The sequence below is a fragment of the Gracilinanus agilis genome, chromosome 6, assembly GCF_016433145.1.
Source record: "Gracilinanus agilis isolate LMUSP501 chromosome 6, AgileGrace, whole genome shotgun sequence".
Classification (NCBI taxonomy): domain Eukaryota; kingdom Metazoa; phylum Chordata; class Mammalia; order Didelphimorphia; family Didelphidae; genus Gracilinanus; species Gracilinanus agilis.
In genome coordinates this window covers 38,425,999-38,442,902 of record NC_058135.1, presented here as the reverse complement: position 1 = coordinate 38,442,902, position 16,904 = coordinate 38,425,999, and the positions used below count along the sequence as shown (strand labels likewise).

The 16,904-nt window shown below is 38.6% G+C and overlaps 1 pseudogene; it reads right to left on the bottom strand.

Moving 5' to 3' along the window:
• Nucleotides 1–16,494: 16,494 nt before the first annotated feature.
• LOC123253184 lies at nt 16,495–16,636 on the bottom strand (annotated as a pseudogene).
• Nucleotides 16,637–16,904: the final 268 nt, after the last annotated feature.

Here is a 16,904-nt window from a genome sequence, read left to right as displayed (position 1 = left end):
GGGGGGGGGGGGGGAGAGGAGATTGAGGACAACACAACCCGAACAAATCTCAAACGGTGGCCCAGAGATATTTATAACAGGAGTGATCTCACTGCTTGATGCATGCCTGCGAAGCTAGAAGACCTTTCTCCTCCATCCGCTGCTTTGTGTAGGAGCCGGCCAGTGCGGTGAGAGAGTCTCGCTGGGGGAGGAGATGAGGAGGGGAGGGTGGGGGAGTAGGGGGTGGAAGGAGAAGGAAAAAGATGATAAGGAGAAACAGGAAGAAAAAACCTGTACCCTCAACTCATTTAAGGGAGGGCCACAGCCAATAGCTCTCATTCACTACAGACACAGGGTTAATCCCCAATCCCACCGCAAAGCCTGGGAATCCCTGGCACAAGCAAGACAGATCTTCCGGCAGTCAGTGGCGGAAATAGGTGATTTAAACATGGAAATGTGCCAGCCTCCCTGCCCCTCCCCTTGCCCTCACCATACACACATCAGAAATACCTCCTACCTCAACCCAGTTCACCCATCTCCCATTCACAAGCAAATAACTAAACTCCTTTGCCTTCCCATCTCCCTGAAGACCCCCTTAAAACCGAAATATTTTCCCTCAAGGAATCCCTACCAGTCCTGAAGCACAGTAGAACTCAAAGCCAGAAAGGGACTTCTCTGCTCTAGAAACTCCACTTGAGCAGAGAGGTTCTGTCTCTGGCTTCTCATTTCTAATTTCTAGAGATTTTGGTGGGAAACAGGAAGAGGAGGGGGAAAGATCAAATACTTTCAGGTTAACTAAGCCCCAGACTAGTTAATTTCTGCACTTAAGAGATCCATCTAGACCAGCATGTATTGATGCCCATGTAGGATCTCAGAATGGAAAGGTTCTTCTAATTCTCCTCCCTGAGTACAAACTCTACTTACAAAGGTCCTGAACAAGAACTAGCATAATACCTGGACTCTAGTAAGCACTTCATAAATGTTTGTTTGTTTACTGATTGATTGATCTTCTAGCCACACATTTGAAATGCTCCAGTGATGAAAAACTCACTAGCAATGCTATCAATATATGTTTGTTTTGCCATTCATCTAATAGACTGTTTGGGGGTACATAAATACATACACTCGATCACTTGGATTATATACATGGAAGGACAGAGTGTGGGTCAGTACAGAGGTTGGTCTTAGTTCTCCTCTCTCCCACGAGGTTTCCTTTCTCCTTGGTGTATGAAGATCTGCAAATTGAAGAAGTATACTGTTTGATTAATGATAGACAGTTTCTGATTTTAACCTTAAGAAAACTGAGAATAGAGGATTTCTTTTTATATAATGCTTTAATTGTCATTTATCTGAAAAATATACCTTACTTGTATTCTTGGAATAGTTTGCAAATATGCTAAAGCTACAAACTACATTCTGATATGTTATTCGCTGTTAAATTTTAACAAAAAGGCCACATTATAGATTCGTAATTCTAGTTAACACAAGTCAGGAGTAAGTTTGATTCTTTTTAGCTTTATAGATCATTAAGGAACCAAATAAAGTTTCCTATCTAAACAATGAAGAATACATAGAACCTATTCAGACATTTCAGAACTGAAATTATTCCAAGTACTTAGCATCAAGTCCACTAGAGAATCACTTTACCAAAGTGTTGGAGTCATTGTCAATGAGAAAGAAAACATACATCCAGAAAGTGAATGTGCATGCGGATAACATCACCAAATAAAGAAATACAATAACTTTAAAAAGAAACAAAGAAAAGACAAAAACTCATAGTCAAGAACTAAATAAAACCCTATGGCTATTTAATGTTCAAGCAGTGCCTGAGATCTGGCTACCTTTCAGTAGACAAATGGTGCAAAATCAATTCTTAAATGTTAGGTTTTTTAGTTTGTTTTTAGTACAGAAATTCCAAAGAGTATTTGATTTCTTATTGCTTCATAAAGGAGGAGGCTGAACAGGCCAGTGAATGGAGGACTGGCAAAGTTTCCCAATGATAGAGCCAGATACTTTCACATTTCCCTAGTGTACTAGTAGATCTGTGAGAAATTAAAATAAGAATACTTTGACTCTGTATGATTCTGTTAAAATATTTATCCTAATTATTAAATTGTATCATTAGCATCTGAAGCAAAAAATATTTTCTTTTACTTTTCTGTTTTTCCCTGGACAGTGACCATGCAGAAATCTCTAGAGCTTTCTACATCTGAAAGGGGAAGAAAGTTCTGTCTTTGGGCCAGTTAACACTGAAGAGAACTAAGGGCTTTCTCTCATTCTTTGCGAACTTTGACTCAAAAAAAAAAAAAGTATCTGAGACTATGGTTTGGGAGCAAAAGAGTAAGAGATACTGTTCCCACAGGGACCTAAAGGATTTCTATGTCCACTCCAACTTTCGAACTTACTTCTGGACCAAGTAAGGGGTTTCTGGGATGCTACATGCTTGTAGCTGGTTAGACAAATCAAACCTGATGATTTCTGATTATATCCTGATTCATGCCTATGTCACACTGAGGGACTCCCTCTTACCAGTGCAGTTCCCTATCTACTCTGAAACTTCAGTTACAGTGAGTTTCATAAGGCCATGAGAAAGATTAAGTGACTTTCCCAGGGTCTGATAACTGATACATGTCAGAGGAGAGAAAGAGAGAGATTGGAACCCAGGACTTCCTAACTCCAAGGCCGGCCACACCTCCTCTTTGAATGTGTATGGACTTACACTCATTTATAAGCCATATTGGTGTTGGAGTACGAAGAATCCCGGTGAAGATGAATAGAGAACCAGAGAACAGGACAATAAAGTAATTGTTTAGGTTAAAGGTCTGCAAAGGTCCTTTAGATAGCCATGTTCTCCCTGCTGGTCGACTGAACCAATTTTAAAATGTTTCTAGTCTGTTTCAATGGCTAAGCCCGCAGATCAAGCTGTCCGTGTAGAGGCAGCGCATACTCCCCCCGGATCTAGAGACTTGTTCCCCAAGAGTACTTCTAGTCTCTAAAAAGATGATCTCAGTCTGACTGCACTGAGCTCAGTTCCTGTTAATGGCCCAGAGAAGAAAGCTGCTCACACTTTCTCTCTAGCGAGCATCTACAGCTTCACTTAAAAAGCCCCCAAGCCGAGAGCTGCTTTCTGCCCTTTTATCAACTCCCGGGTCGCTCGGATGCATCTGGAAGCCTCATTATGGGTCAAAAGGCTGCTGCACAGAATTTGCCTTACTAACCACTCGGCTAAATGGGTATAGTTAATTACCTACAAATTACTCAGTCACTGACATCAAGGTCAGGGAGAAAATGTATTGGAGCAGCTTAACTTGCAGAAATAAACTAAACACGGAGACACTTTGCTTTCGATGACAAAGTGAAGAAAATTCCCCAAATCTACGGAAACTGGTTCCAGGCCCTGGGAGAGCGCTGTGGGCTGGCTGGAGGGCTGGGGCACCTTAGCTTCTCCTGACTGGCTCCCGCTTCCCTAGCTGTCTAATGGCATCCATTCGCCTTGCAGGCTTGGTAGACTTCTTTCTGTGAATTACTGGATAGTCTACTTGCATTCCTTCCCCCTAGAATGCAAACCGAGGCTGCTACCAGAACCCAGAGTAGCCCTTTTCCTTGTTAATCAGTCAGTATTCAGAGTGAGTAAATAAGTCCACAGTGAATTCAGGAAGGGAATTGTTAGTTACCTTCAGCGTGAGGTTGGAGCCCAGGAAGCCACGGGGAGAAAAAGCTGGGTCCAAACGAAGAGGACTCTAGCTGGGGTTTGCCTTCTTCGCTACATACTACTACCCTCTTGGATTCCTCCCTCAAATCCGAGATAATCCAGAAACAAGGCATCTCAGGAGAGCAGCCTAGGAAAACCTTCCCCTCTCCTTCTAGCACACTTTAAGTCACTGAAGATTCAGGGAGTGAGTTCTCGTGATCTCTAGAGGTACAGTGGAGGGTGAGGGGCCACTGCCTCCCAGCACTAAGAGCCAGAAAACCCAGAGTTTGAGGCTCCCCTAATTTAGGGTGTATCAAACCCTCCTAGAAAGAGGGTCAGCCTATGTCTGTTAGGATTAAGTGTACGAGATGTCTGATCTCTTGCAATGCTCAAATGAGATCTCTAAAGCTTTCCCCAGTGTGAGAAGGAAAGGATTCTGTCCCAATAGTACCTGGGTAGGCACATCTTCCAGATGGAACATAAGACTCCTCTCTACCATCTCTACCCACACTTCATGACCCCAGTTAATTTTAGAGAGCCCCTCTCACCCTACTGTGACCTCTTCCTCCATCCCTCCCAGCCTACAGCATTCCACTAAAAGCCTAAATTGGAGGCAGGGAGGGGGTGAGTAGGAGTCGGGAAGTGATCCTGTTGAGGCCTTCTGTCGACACTGCTGCCAGGTCCCTTTCTTTCCACCAGACTTGTCCTCAGATCAGCCAAGTTGGCAGTCAAGACTAGCAAATAGCCTGTGGCAAAAGGGGGAGGCTAAAAGGAGGGCTCAGGTTGAGGGGTGGGTATGGATTGGTGGGAAACAAAGACACAAGGAGAGTGTGTGGTGGAGGGGAACATCACTGCCTGGAGAGAATAGAGAGCTTCCAGGGCCTGGTGGCACTGAGAAATATGATTGGAAACCCCCTGTAGATAGTAAGGCTTTGGCCCAGGAAACTCAACTCACCTTCTCCTAAGGTCCTGATCCCTCTGAGTAAGCATCTGTTCTCTTAATAGGGGACAGGAGGCTACTAGTCTCTTCTTTGCAGAAGGGGCTTGTGAGGGAGAGGTGGGGGTGGTGCAAAGAATGGAAAGAGAGAGAAGCAAAGATATTGTTGCTAGAAAGAATGAGAATATTTTTAAAGTTATTTTTAAAAATTCTTCTACACTCTTATATATCTACTTAGTTCCTTATGCTATTTCCCCTCCCCCACCTTTGGAAATGGAGGTGTTTATTCACAAATGACCCCACTATTGGTCATTCTGGGAGCTTTGATCTGCTGTTTCTGACTCACTTTTGCTGAATAAGCAAACCTAGGACAGTTTGCTTATTCCAATGGAGCTCTCAATTCCACAGATCAAAAAATCTACCAGCCTCAGCCTCCTAGGTAGCTGGAATTGCAGGCAGGTCTCTCTCTTTCCTTTTTAAAGTCTCTTTTGTAATTAATCTCTTTTAAGGCAATTGCTTTCTTTTATTTCTTGACTCCCAATCTTAAACCAGCACCATGTACCTGCTGGACACCCATCTTAAGAAACATGGTCCAGCTGCTCTTGAAGTTCTACAAACTTACAGCATAGTCTTTAAACACCTTTTAACCCCTTTGATCAAGCATTTAGACACTCAAGAAGTATTGCTTAAGTGTGCCAGGTACTGTGCTATGTGCTAGGAAAATAAGTACAAAGAATCCTTCCTCTCTCAAGGAGCTTATGTTCTCATGGGAGGTGGGGAGGCAGAGAAAAAAGGATATCTCTAAGTATATATACAATACAAATATAAAATTAGTAAATATGAAGTAGTTAGAATATGAGGTATTTTAGGAGTGAAGGCACCAGTAGATAAAAGCATCTAAAAGGTTTGATCCAGATGTTTCTTTTTTTCTTTTTAAAAAAATTTTAAATAATTCCCAATTACATGTCATAACACATTTCCACACAAGTTTTCTTAAGTTACATGACTGAACTTTTCTCCCCTCTCCCTTCCTTTCCCCACCCTGGTGCTGGCAGGCAATTCAATCTGCGTTATTCATATATTATCATGTAAAACATATTTCCATATTGTTCATTTTTGTAAGTGAATAATCATATAAAACCCAAATCCCAAAACATATACCCTAATAAACAAGTGATAAATGATATGCTTTCATCTTCTGATTCCAACAGTTCTTTCTCTGGAGGTGGATAGCATTCTTTCTCCTAAGTCTCTCAGAATTGTCTTGGATTGGGCAGCTAGGTGGCTAAAGTGGATTGAGAGCTAGATTCAGAGACAAGAGATCCTGGGTTCAAATCTGATATCAGACCCTTCCTGGCTGTGTGATCCTGGGCAAGTCACTTAACCTCCATTGCCTAGCCTGTTCTTCTGCCTTGGAACCAATATTGGTTCCAAGATGGAAGGTAAGTGTTTTAAAAAAAAAGAATTGCCCTGGATTATTGTGTTACAGATAATAGTTGTTAGATCAATCACAGCTGATCCTTCCACAATATTGCTCTTACTGTATGCATTGTTTTCCTGGTCCAGCTTATTTGGCTCTGCATCCATCCATGAAAGTCTTTCCAATTATTTCTGAAATCATCTTGTTCATCATTTCTTACAGCACAGAAGTATTCCATTGCCATTATATAACCATAATTTGTTTAGCTATTAGCCCAATTGATGGACATCCCCTTGATTTCTAATTCTTTGCCACCACAAAAAGAGCAACTATAAATATTGTTTTACAAGTAGGTCCTTCCCCACCCCACTTTTTTTTTTATCTCTCTGGGATACAGACCTAGTAGTGGATCAGAAGATGGTTTTTGAGCAACATCTTACAGGAAGAGTTAACTCCATTTTCCATCAGCTACTCTGCTTAGAAACAATTTACCTCCCCAATTCCCAATGCCTCCATAAGCTTATCACCTGAAATTTTACCACCGTCCCCCCCAAATGAATCAGGTTTTGAGACTCTACACCTTCTCAACTCAACTTCAGTTGCTTCTTCTCTCTGACTGGTGGGCTGAAAGTCAGAACAGCTAGCTCTCCCCAAAGCTTTCTTCTGTGGAGGGCTCACAACTTTCCTGGCAATTCCATTTTCCATCAGCAACTCCACTTAGCTTTAATTCCAGGGAACCATGGGCTCCTGTACCAGGTACCCCCTGGTGTTTTCCCCCACTCCTCAGCTTCTTTTTATATACTGCCTGTTTCCCTCAGATTGTAAGCTCCTTTTCTTATTCATATCCCCAACACTTAGCACAACAGCTAAATAAATGTTTATTGAAATGAGTTGAAAGCTAAGGAGGAAGTATAGTCTGGGCATGGGAAAAGACTGTTGTGAAGGCATCTTTTAATTTCCATCTGGGAGATAGAATATTGTATGTTGAGAAGAAGAGAAAGAAGACCAGTTGGGCTAGATTAGAGTATGTGTGAGAGAGAGGACTGACCAAGGAGCCTGGAAAGATAGATTGGGGGCCTGGTTGTGGAGAGCTTGAAAAGCTAAACAAGGAGGTAATATGAAGCCATTGGAATTAGTTGAGTATGGCAGGTGGTGATGGATGGGGAGGGAGAGGTCATATAGTCAGATTTGCTCTTAAGGAAAACTATTTTGTCAGTGTGTGGGATAGATTGCAGTGGGGGGAAGATTGAGGCAGGAAGACCATTAGAACGTTATTGCTATAATCAGGTGAGAAGTTATTAAAGCCTGAACTCATTGATAGTTCTGTAAATGTAGAGAAAGGGTCAAAAGAGAAACATTTCTCATGGTAGAAATGTCAAGAGTTGACATATCCTAGGGAACAGTTCCTGGTCTCAGTTGCAGCATGTGAAAAATTCATTTTCCTAACTTGACACCATATAACCCTCTACTTTGTTTCAGCCTCTCAGCTCTTTGAATAGAGCTTCACAATCTTTGAGAAGTAAATCCTAAATATCTTAGGAAAGATACCTCTGATTGTGAGAAAGAAGTGGAAAACATCAAAGGCTTTCTATGTGGAGTGAGAGGAACTGAAGACAAAAATGCCAGTGCTATTCTCTTAGGCATGTCTGCCAGTAACAATTTTATTTAATTTAACATTCATCTAATATCTAAACCATTTCTGGCTAACAGTGAGAGATGCATGCTCTTGAACCCAAGATGATGGAAAGTAGCATTCAATAGAATACTGAATAAAGAAAAAATGTGTTAAAGTATAGTTTAGGGGTTAGCATTCTAAAAGCAATAGTCATCATCCTATGCTTTCCTGGAACATCCCCCTCAAGGAGAGAATGGAAAAGGATGTATCATAGTATTATCCCCTTAGGGATAACTTCTGGAGTAGATGGCAATGATTTCATAAATAGAAGGATTAAGTTTGGTTATTATCCTTAATCATTTCCCTTATAAAGGACTGTAATGAATAAGGGGCTGTGGCTAGTAATAATAATAGATGGAGGAGCTAGCTATGAAGAGGAAGGTACTGGCCAGCACCAGAGCTGGGCTTGAAACTGAATATAAATGAATCAAGGATCCAACACCCAGGCTAGCAGAGAGACAGGAGAAACTCTCTGTTGCTAGGTACCAAGCTCCTTTAAGATGAATATTCTATAGCCCCTGTCCCGATGAGGAAGTGACTTCCTATTGGTGTATATAGAAGTTTGACAGGAAGGGAGTATGGCACTTCCTGTCCAACAGTAATGGAGTTTATCCCTGCTGTAGCTCTGGGTCAGAATGAAGTAGTCTCTTTGATAATAAAATAAAATTATTCTTTGGCTAAAGGTTCGTTTGGTTTGCAGGATGTGATGTTAGTATTGTCCTGCAGAAATGGCTCGACCTTATTCTAGCCTAAATCGACCCACGTTCCTGCTCCTACCTCCCTGAATCCCAAAGAGGTATAAGGGCAAAGTGAGAAGTGTAATATAGGATTATTAACATTGCCATGTTTGCTTGGGGCAACCTGTCAATTGTCCTGGATGGAATGTTGACCGTGGCATGAGCCAAAGGGCAAGCACCAACTGCCATTTGGGCCAAGGGTATATAAAGCCCTGGAGACCTAGAGCCGGGTTCTGTTCTTTCCTGACTTCTCCCCTCACCTCTCACTTACCCCATACCCCCTCGGCCCCTGGGTGGTGGGAGTGGGCACGTGGGTACTGGTTAGGCCTAGAATAGGGTTAAACCAATCTTACAGAACAACTTATCAATACTATCAGCACTACTGGCAAACCTTTAGTCAAAGATCAACTTTATTTATTATCCAGAGATCACATCACTCTGACCCAGGGCTGCCTGCTCTGGGTCAGCAGAAAAGCATTGAGACAAGACCTATTAGTATCTTGAGTCATATAATCTTTCACCCTTAGTTCTCAGCACTACCTAACCCTCTTTCCACTGCCTCATTCCGTATATTCCTGTTATCAACAAACCCCTTAGCCTTAGCCTGAGAACTTTGTGGTTTTGCCTACCATCTAAGGCTAAGCAGGGATAACCAAGAGGAAAGGTTCTGATCAGTTTCAGCAGGTATAAACTCCATTGCTGAAGGGCAGGATGTCCAATATCACTTCCTGTCAAACTACAATACCCCAATAGGAGGCTACTTCCTCAGCAGGAAAGGGGCTGGAAATCTGACATCTTAAAGGAGTCTGGTGTCTAGCAGTGAGAATTTCACTTGACACTCAGTTAAGCTGGGTTGGATCCTTGATACATTTATAACCAGTTTCAAGCTCAGCCCAGGTATAGCTCATACCATTCTTTTACAACTAGCACCTTCCTCCTTCTAGTGTTATTACCAGCTTAAGGCCCTTTGACCCACTCATTACAGAAGTGAAGATAGTCAGAGTCTGTCAGCTCTTTATATACCCTGGCTTTCAACTGCCAGGCGGCACTAGCCGCCTGGCTCATGCCAGGTTCCACATTCTAACAAGGACAAACTATCAAGTTGCCCCATGCAAATATGGCAGTATGATTTTCCATATTACAGGACATTGTCTATAAAGGATCATTTTCATAAAGAGAAGGTCTGGAAAGTTTTGGAATTTTTTCCCCAGAGAAATATTATTTGTCAATATTTCTAGCTCTACTAAAAAGAAAATTAAGTTGCTCAAACATAGCAGGATTCAATCAGATCATTTGTTCAGAAAGTAATTTGATCATGATACAAATATGGCCTTGCTGCTTTTACCAAGGATATATAAAATCAAAGAAAGAAATGTTGAAATAAAAGATTAGTAAAGAAATTACAGCAACATGCTAAATTGGTAATCCGTTATGACCAGGTTGAACTTATGCCAGGAAGGCAAGGTTGGCAAGATATTAGGACAATTATAAAAATAATAGATCAGGGGGCAGCTGGGTAGCTCAGTGGATTGAGAGCCAGGCCTAGAGACAGGAGGTCCTAGGTTCAAATCTGACCTCAGACACTTCCCAGCTGTGTGACCCTGAGCAAGTCACTTGACCCCCATTGCCTACCCTTACCACTCTTCCACCAAGGAACTAATACACAGAAGTTAAGGGTTTAAAAAAAAATAATAGATCACCTTAATGATAAAAGCAATAAAAATCTTATGGATACAATAAAGGCTTTTGACAAAATACAACACACATTTATGTTAAAAAAAAAGAAATAAAGTAATCTTTCTCAATATGTTAAGTAGTAGCTCTAAAATCAAAAGCCAGCATTATGTGTAATATTTAAGGGTAAAGCAAGGTTGTCCATTGCCATGATTATTATTTAATATAGTACTAGAAATGCTAATTATGGCAATAAGAAAGAAAATTAATCCAAAGGAACAAATATAGGCATAAAAGGGGAGAAGTGTGTTTTTTACAAATAGGATTTTAGAGAACTTTAGTGGTTCAACTAAAATGAATTAAAATAATTATTTTAGCAAAACAGGACATCAAATAATCAGTCTTAAAAACAAATCCATTCATTTACTATTGGCAATATCCTACAGGAAAATAATTGGGAAAATTCTATTCAAAATAATTGCAGAATGTTTAAAATATTTGGTAATTCATATACAAAGATTCACACAAGAAAATATGCAACCTTTACAGAAGTAAAGATAGACAAATAATTTGAGTTATTATTTTCCCATGATTGGAACATGCAAAAAAAATTAGAAATGACAATACTACCCAATTAATTTAAAAATTCATTGCCATCCATTCAGTACCAAAGGGTAATTTTATACATCTAGAAGTATGATTATTTGTAGAAGCAAAAGATCAAGAATCTCTAAAAGAAATATTCCAAAAAAAAGTGAGAAAAAAAGAGATCTAGTAGTGTCAGACTTACAAATATATTACAATGCACAAATAATTGAAATTACTTTTGTTTAAAAATTGCTTTTAATTTTAAAATTTATTAATTTGTTAGTTTATTAAAATTCCTAAGTATCTCTCTCCATCCATCCCCTCCTTAACACTAGAGAAGATATCATTTGGCTAAAAGGGGTATGCATATTTAAAACTCTGTATTGCTTATTTCTTTTTATTGGTTCTTCACTGATTAGAAAAGTTTCTCAGTGGAATAGAGATCAATGTAAAGAATCTGTACAAATAAAGCCAACAAAGCTAGAATTAAAAGGGAAAGAGCTACTTGGGAAATGAAATTTTGCAGCAATGTTTTCTGATGATCATTTAATATAAAACTATTTAGAATATTTATTTAAATATATAAGAATGAGGCATTCCCCAATATATAAATGATCAAAGGATGGGAATAGTCAGGTCCCAATAGAAAAAAAAAACAATGCAAGTTGTCAACTAATAAGAGAAATGCAAATTAAAACATCTTCAAGATTCTATCTTTTGTCCATCAGTGTGGCTAAAAAAAATGACAATTGATGCAGGGGATATAGATGGTCAAACACACTAATAGTGTGAATCTGTGAACTAGTCTAGCCATTTTGCAATACAAACCATTTCAGTTATTTACAATTATGCTCGTAAAAGGCACTCAACTGTGCATATCCTTGTGACTTAACGGATACTACTTACTGATACTGATATCCCAAAGAGACTGAATAAAGGGGAAAGGATCCAAGTGTATATAATCATTTACAGCAATATGGGTGGGGGTGTTACATGAAGGGGATAATCTTGGCAAGGAGAAGGATCATCTCTTTACCAAAAAGTGGAAGAAAAGATGAAATAAAATTCACAGATATATGAAATGGGAAGTTTGGGATAAAAGGGAGCTTGCCCTAAATAATCCCAGGTCTTTCTTGAAGTATGAAGTATTCAGTTGAGATAGAGGGGTAGAGGGTTCTGTGAGAAGTTTTAGATGACAAGAAGGGGTTTAGAATAATCACGATGGTGAGTAGGATGGATAACTTATTAAGAAGGAGTAGACATATTGCCTTGGTACAATATTTGGCCCTGGCTTCTTGGCTTCATGCTTTCTTTTCTCTCCATTCAACAGCATGCTAGAAGAAATTAAATGAAGTGGATGGTAGGATTAAGCCAGGGTTGTGGTTTGACAAAATTTTTCAGTAATGGAACAAGGAGGAATGGAGAGTGGAAAATTCAACATTGAACAAGTACATATAGAAGTCAAGATTGAAGAGGGGAGAAGAACATAGATACGACTTAGCTGATTGCCAAAGGAAGGAATGAGCACCAGAGTAATGAGATGGCATGGTGAGAGGAGAAAATAGGTTCATGAGTAATGAAATATAGAAATAAATGGAGTGACAAAAGATAATGATCATATAAAGGAATTTTTCTCTCCCGAATCTGAAAATGTCTATGAAAAATGGTTATAGATCAAACTCAGCATTAGATACAATATTTCTCGCCCTCCCTCCCCCATTGTAACTTGGTTATCTTCCTTGACCAAGAGGTGCATCATGATAGAAAATATAATGCATTAGGTTCACTATCATGGTACTATTTAGTCATTCAAATGTATGTCACCAGTCTTGCTTCTAAGCATTGTATTCTACATTTTGTATCTCCTTCAAACCTAGCACTATGCTATTTACTAGCAGAGACCCCAGAAATAATATTGAATGGCTAGTTAAAGACATGGATGAATGAATGCAATGTAGAAAAGTATAAGACATTATAAAAGGTGGCTTAATAGATATGTGTGTTTTCTTCCAAAAGAGACAAAATGTTAACATTTTTAGTAAATGTACTGATTTGTTCTTCATTTGGAGATCTGCAAGTTGGACCAAGGTGTGTATGTAGATGCATGTGTAAATGTATTTGTATATGTGTCATGTGCCTCACTGCTATTCTTAATTACAGTAGTCAATTTTCAAAAATTGTTTTTGTTTTCTCCTTCAGTTCCCTGGCTCTTGGCAGGATACATCAGGAAAACACCTGTTGTCTGATTATAGAGAGAAACACCTGTCAGTGAAAGCACTAAGGACTGACATGGGGCCTGTCAATACCCTCTTGGGAGTCTTGGATATTGTGGGGATAAAGGAATAGGCACCTGTTCAGGACCATTGGAGGCTGAATGACAGCTTATTGACTTCTGACAGATGATGTCAATAAATCCCTCCTTCCCCCTGCACTGAGATCTGAGGCTTCAACATCTGTTAAGAGGCAATGTTTGGCCAATTTTTTTCAGGGGGCAAGGGTTGAATTCCTTTTTAGAGCAGAATATAGTGAAATAAATCCTAGGTAGCGAGCTAAGAATGATTCATTTTGTAGATATATTGTGTGAGAGTGCAGGAAGAAAAGTGAGAATATTAGAGAGAGGAAAGACAGGGAGCAAAGGAACAAAGAGAGAAGGGGGAAGGAATGGTAAGGGGAAGAAAAAGAGAGAGACAAAGACACAGACACAGACACAGATACAGACACAGATAGAAACACAGAGAGAGGAGAGAATAGACAGATTTAAAGAGAAATTCATTTTCTTCCTTAGCTTTCAGAACAAACTTGGTATCAAAAATCCTCATTTTACAAATAAGAAATCAGAGACTGGGAACAATAATTTGTTTAAGATAATACAGGCAGTTGAGGAGGAGATCTAGGATTTGTACCAGGAATATCTATCTCTTTCCATTATGTATTGTGATAGACAATGCTTAAAAGTTATTTTTAAAAATGAGGGGGGGAACAAAGCAATTCAGCACAATACAGTTTTAAAAAACCCCTTATCTTCTGTCTTGAAATCAATACTAAACATTGATTAAGAGTTAATCGAGTTTTGACATAGAGCTAGGAAGACATTTGCTTAAATTTACCTCTGTTACTATGTGACTTCTCTGTGTTTCAGCCACTCATCTTGATTTATCATGATTATTTTGGATTCATTGTTTCAGTTTCCATACTTTGGGAATCTTAAGCATACAAATGGCCTAGCACAAGATATAAATGAAGATTGGGCCCTTGAGGCAATTTCATTGTCTCACTGGCTTCTTCATACCAAGTTTAGTATTCAAGCCATTTCAGCTTCTTAATCCTTTAGTACCTAGGCTTTTATGTTTTTGCTGAATTTTTATGGGCATTCCCTTTACTGAGTCAACATTTATTTATTAAAGGGTGTTATTATTTAAGGAGAGTGAATTATTTGAGTTCAAAGTATTTTCCTTCTATTTTTTCTGTTGCCAAAGGAGGGAAATAGCCCTCTGGTTTTCTTCTCCATCACTTTGACCCATTTTCCCTCCTATGAAGAAGGAGGCAACTGAGAAAAGGAGGTCACCTGGGAAAAGGAGGAATGGTGCTCCTGTTATCTCTTTGCCTCTTCTTTCTTCTACTGCTCCAAAAATTCTTATTTCCTTTGTGAGCACCCTGATAAAATTAATACTGACATGGGAGGCTATAACATGGGGTTAGTTTTGTAGAAGTGCGTATTGTTGTTTATTGTATCCACACTTTAAAATAATAAAGCCATTTTTGGTCATCTTAACATTTCTTTCAATGTCGCCAGGAGAACTAAGTGAGAGCTGCTTAAGCATTTAGCTCTTTCTGAATCAAGCAAGAAAACTTTTTTTTAACAGCTGGAATGTTTATAATATTTTGCAATCAATAACAACTAATATAAGATAGATAAATGTAATCAGGAGTTGTTGGAGACCTTTGATGGACTGGAGGAATTTCCTAATGTTTCTCTACCTGAAGACAATCCCTCCCATTTTAAAGAGGGGGTAGAAGAGTCCTCTTACTAGGCAACTAATATATGTCAGCAACTGGAGCAGGGGAGACTGGTCCAGATAAGAATGAGAAAAAGAAAAGGCTGTAACAGACTCGGGTTTATTTTTTAAGATACTGATTACTCCCAGTAGACAGCCCATTAAAAAAAACCAACAACTTCCAAAGATGTAGTTAGCCAGTGTTCAGAATGGTCATATATGCTCTGCTGTTTCTTCAAAGCACACATCATTGTAACTTACACATCATCACAATTAATCAGCAAACATGTTCTCAGCTTCTTATAGAAGGATACATGTAAACAAGATAATGGAGTCTGCACGTGTTTCAGACTGCCATTACATGCAAAATATTGATCATTGTAATTTTTGTGGGCAAAGATCTAAAATCAAAATGTGTTCCCATCAATTGTAAAAGAGCTAGAAAAACTCTGGGCTTTTTTAATTTTTGGAATGCCCTAGAATATGGTGCCATACATGAAGACAATAATGACAAATTCAGAGAAACTTGGGGAAATTTGTATGAACTTATGTAGAGTGAAACAATTTGGATTGGGGGACAATTTTCACAATGCTATAAGGGAAAACATTGTTTTACCTCACTATTTTTTCAATGAGTGAGGGCTTCTATAGTTGGAGAGGAGAGAGCAATGATTTAGTAAGTAGAAAGAGAGATATAAAGGAAAAGAAGGCATTACATTTTAGTAAAAGTTGTCATAGACAATGAAATGATATCAGTGCTAAAGAAATAGGTACCAAATGACATACTGCCCACATTCCTAAAGGAGAAGCTACATGAGTTACAGGAAATAGTAAAATGTTATTAGCGAGAGAACTAAGTCCTTCCCCTCTCAGAAGTAAGTAAATCCAGTAAATGCAAAAATGAGTAAATAAGAAAAAAATTAAGGAGATAAACAAAACTTTACCAAAGTTAGACATGACTGACCTCTGGAAAAAAACTGAATGGGAATAGAAAGGAATATATCTTTTTCTCAGAAGCACATGACACCTTCCCCAAAACTGACCATAATAAGGTACAAAAACTTTACAATCAAATGTAGAAAAGCAAAAATATTAAATGCATCCTTTTCAGACAATAATGCAATAAAAAATTACATTCAACAAAGGGCATCAGAAAGAAAGATGGTGATGAAATAATCATATGCTAAATAATGAAGGGGTCAAAGAACAAATCATGGAAACAACCAATCATTTCATTATAGAGAATGACAATAAGGAAACAAATATCAAAATTTATGAGATGCAGCCAAAGCTGGATATAGGGGTAAATTTATAAGTCTAAATGCTTATATAAATAAAACAGAGAAAAAGCAGATGAATGAATTAGATATGCAACTAAAAAACTAGAAAAAGAGTAAATTAAAAATCCCCAATTAAACACTAAATTGGAAATTCTGAAAATCATAGGAGAGGTAAATGATATCAAAAGCAAGAAGACCATTGAACTAATAAATAAAAGAAGGAGTTGGTTTTATGAAAAAAATAAATAAAATAGATAAACTATTGGTTAATTTGGTTTAAAAAAGGAAAGAAAGACCAAATCACAAGTGTCCAAAATGAAAAAAAAAAGTAGAATCACAACCAATGAAGAAGAAATTAAAGCAATTATTGGGAGTTATTTTGCCCAACTATATATCAATAAATCTGACAATAGAAGTTAAATAGATGAATATTTATAAAACTCTAAATTGTCCGGAATAACAAAAGAGGAAATAGAATACTTCAACCCATCACAGAAAAAGCAATTGAACAAATCATCAAAAAATTCCCTGAGAAAAAAGCTGCAGGGCTAGAGGGATTCACAAGTGAATTCCATTGAACATTCAAAGAACAATTAACATCGATACTACATAAACTATTTGGTACTACACTTGATCTTAGCCAAAAGGCTGAGAAGTGATTATATAAACTATTTGGAAAAAAATAGGGGACTAAAGAATTCTTCTAAATTCTATTATGAGACAAATATAGTGGTTTTTTTTTTATCCTGGGACTCCATTCTAGGAGAATAGGGTCACAACCAGTAGGCAATGGGTCGCTCAGGGTCGCCCAGCTGGGAAGTGTCTGAGCCCGGATTTGAACCTAGGACCTTTCATCTCTAGGCCTGGCTCTCAATCCACTGAGCTAGCCCAGCTGCCCCTACTTTAGGTTGCAGTTTCTTTAGCAGAT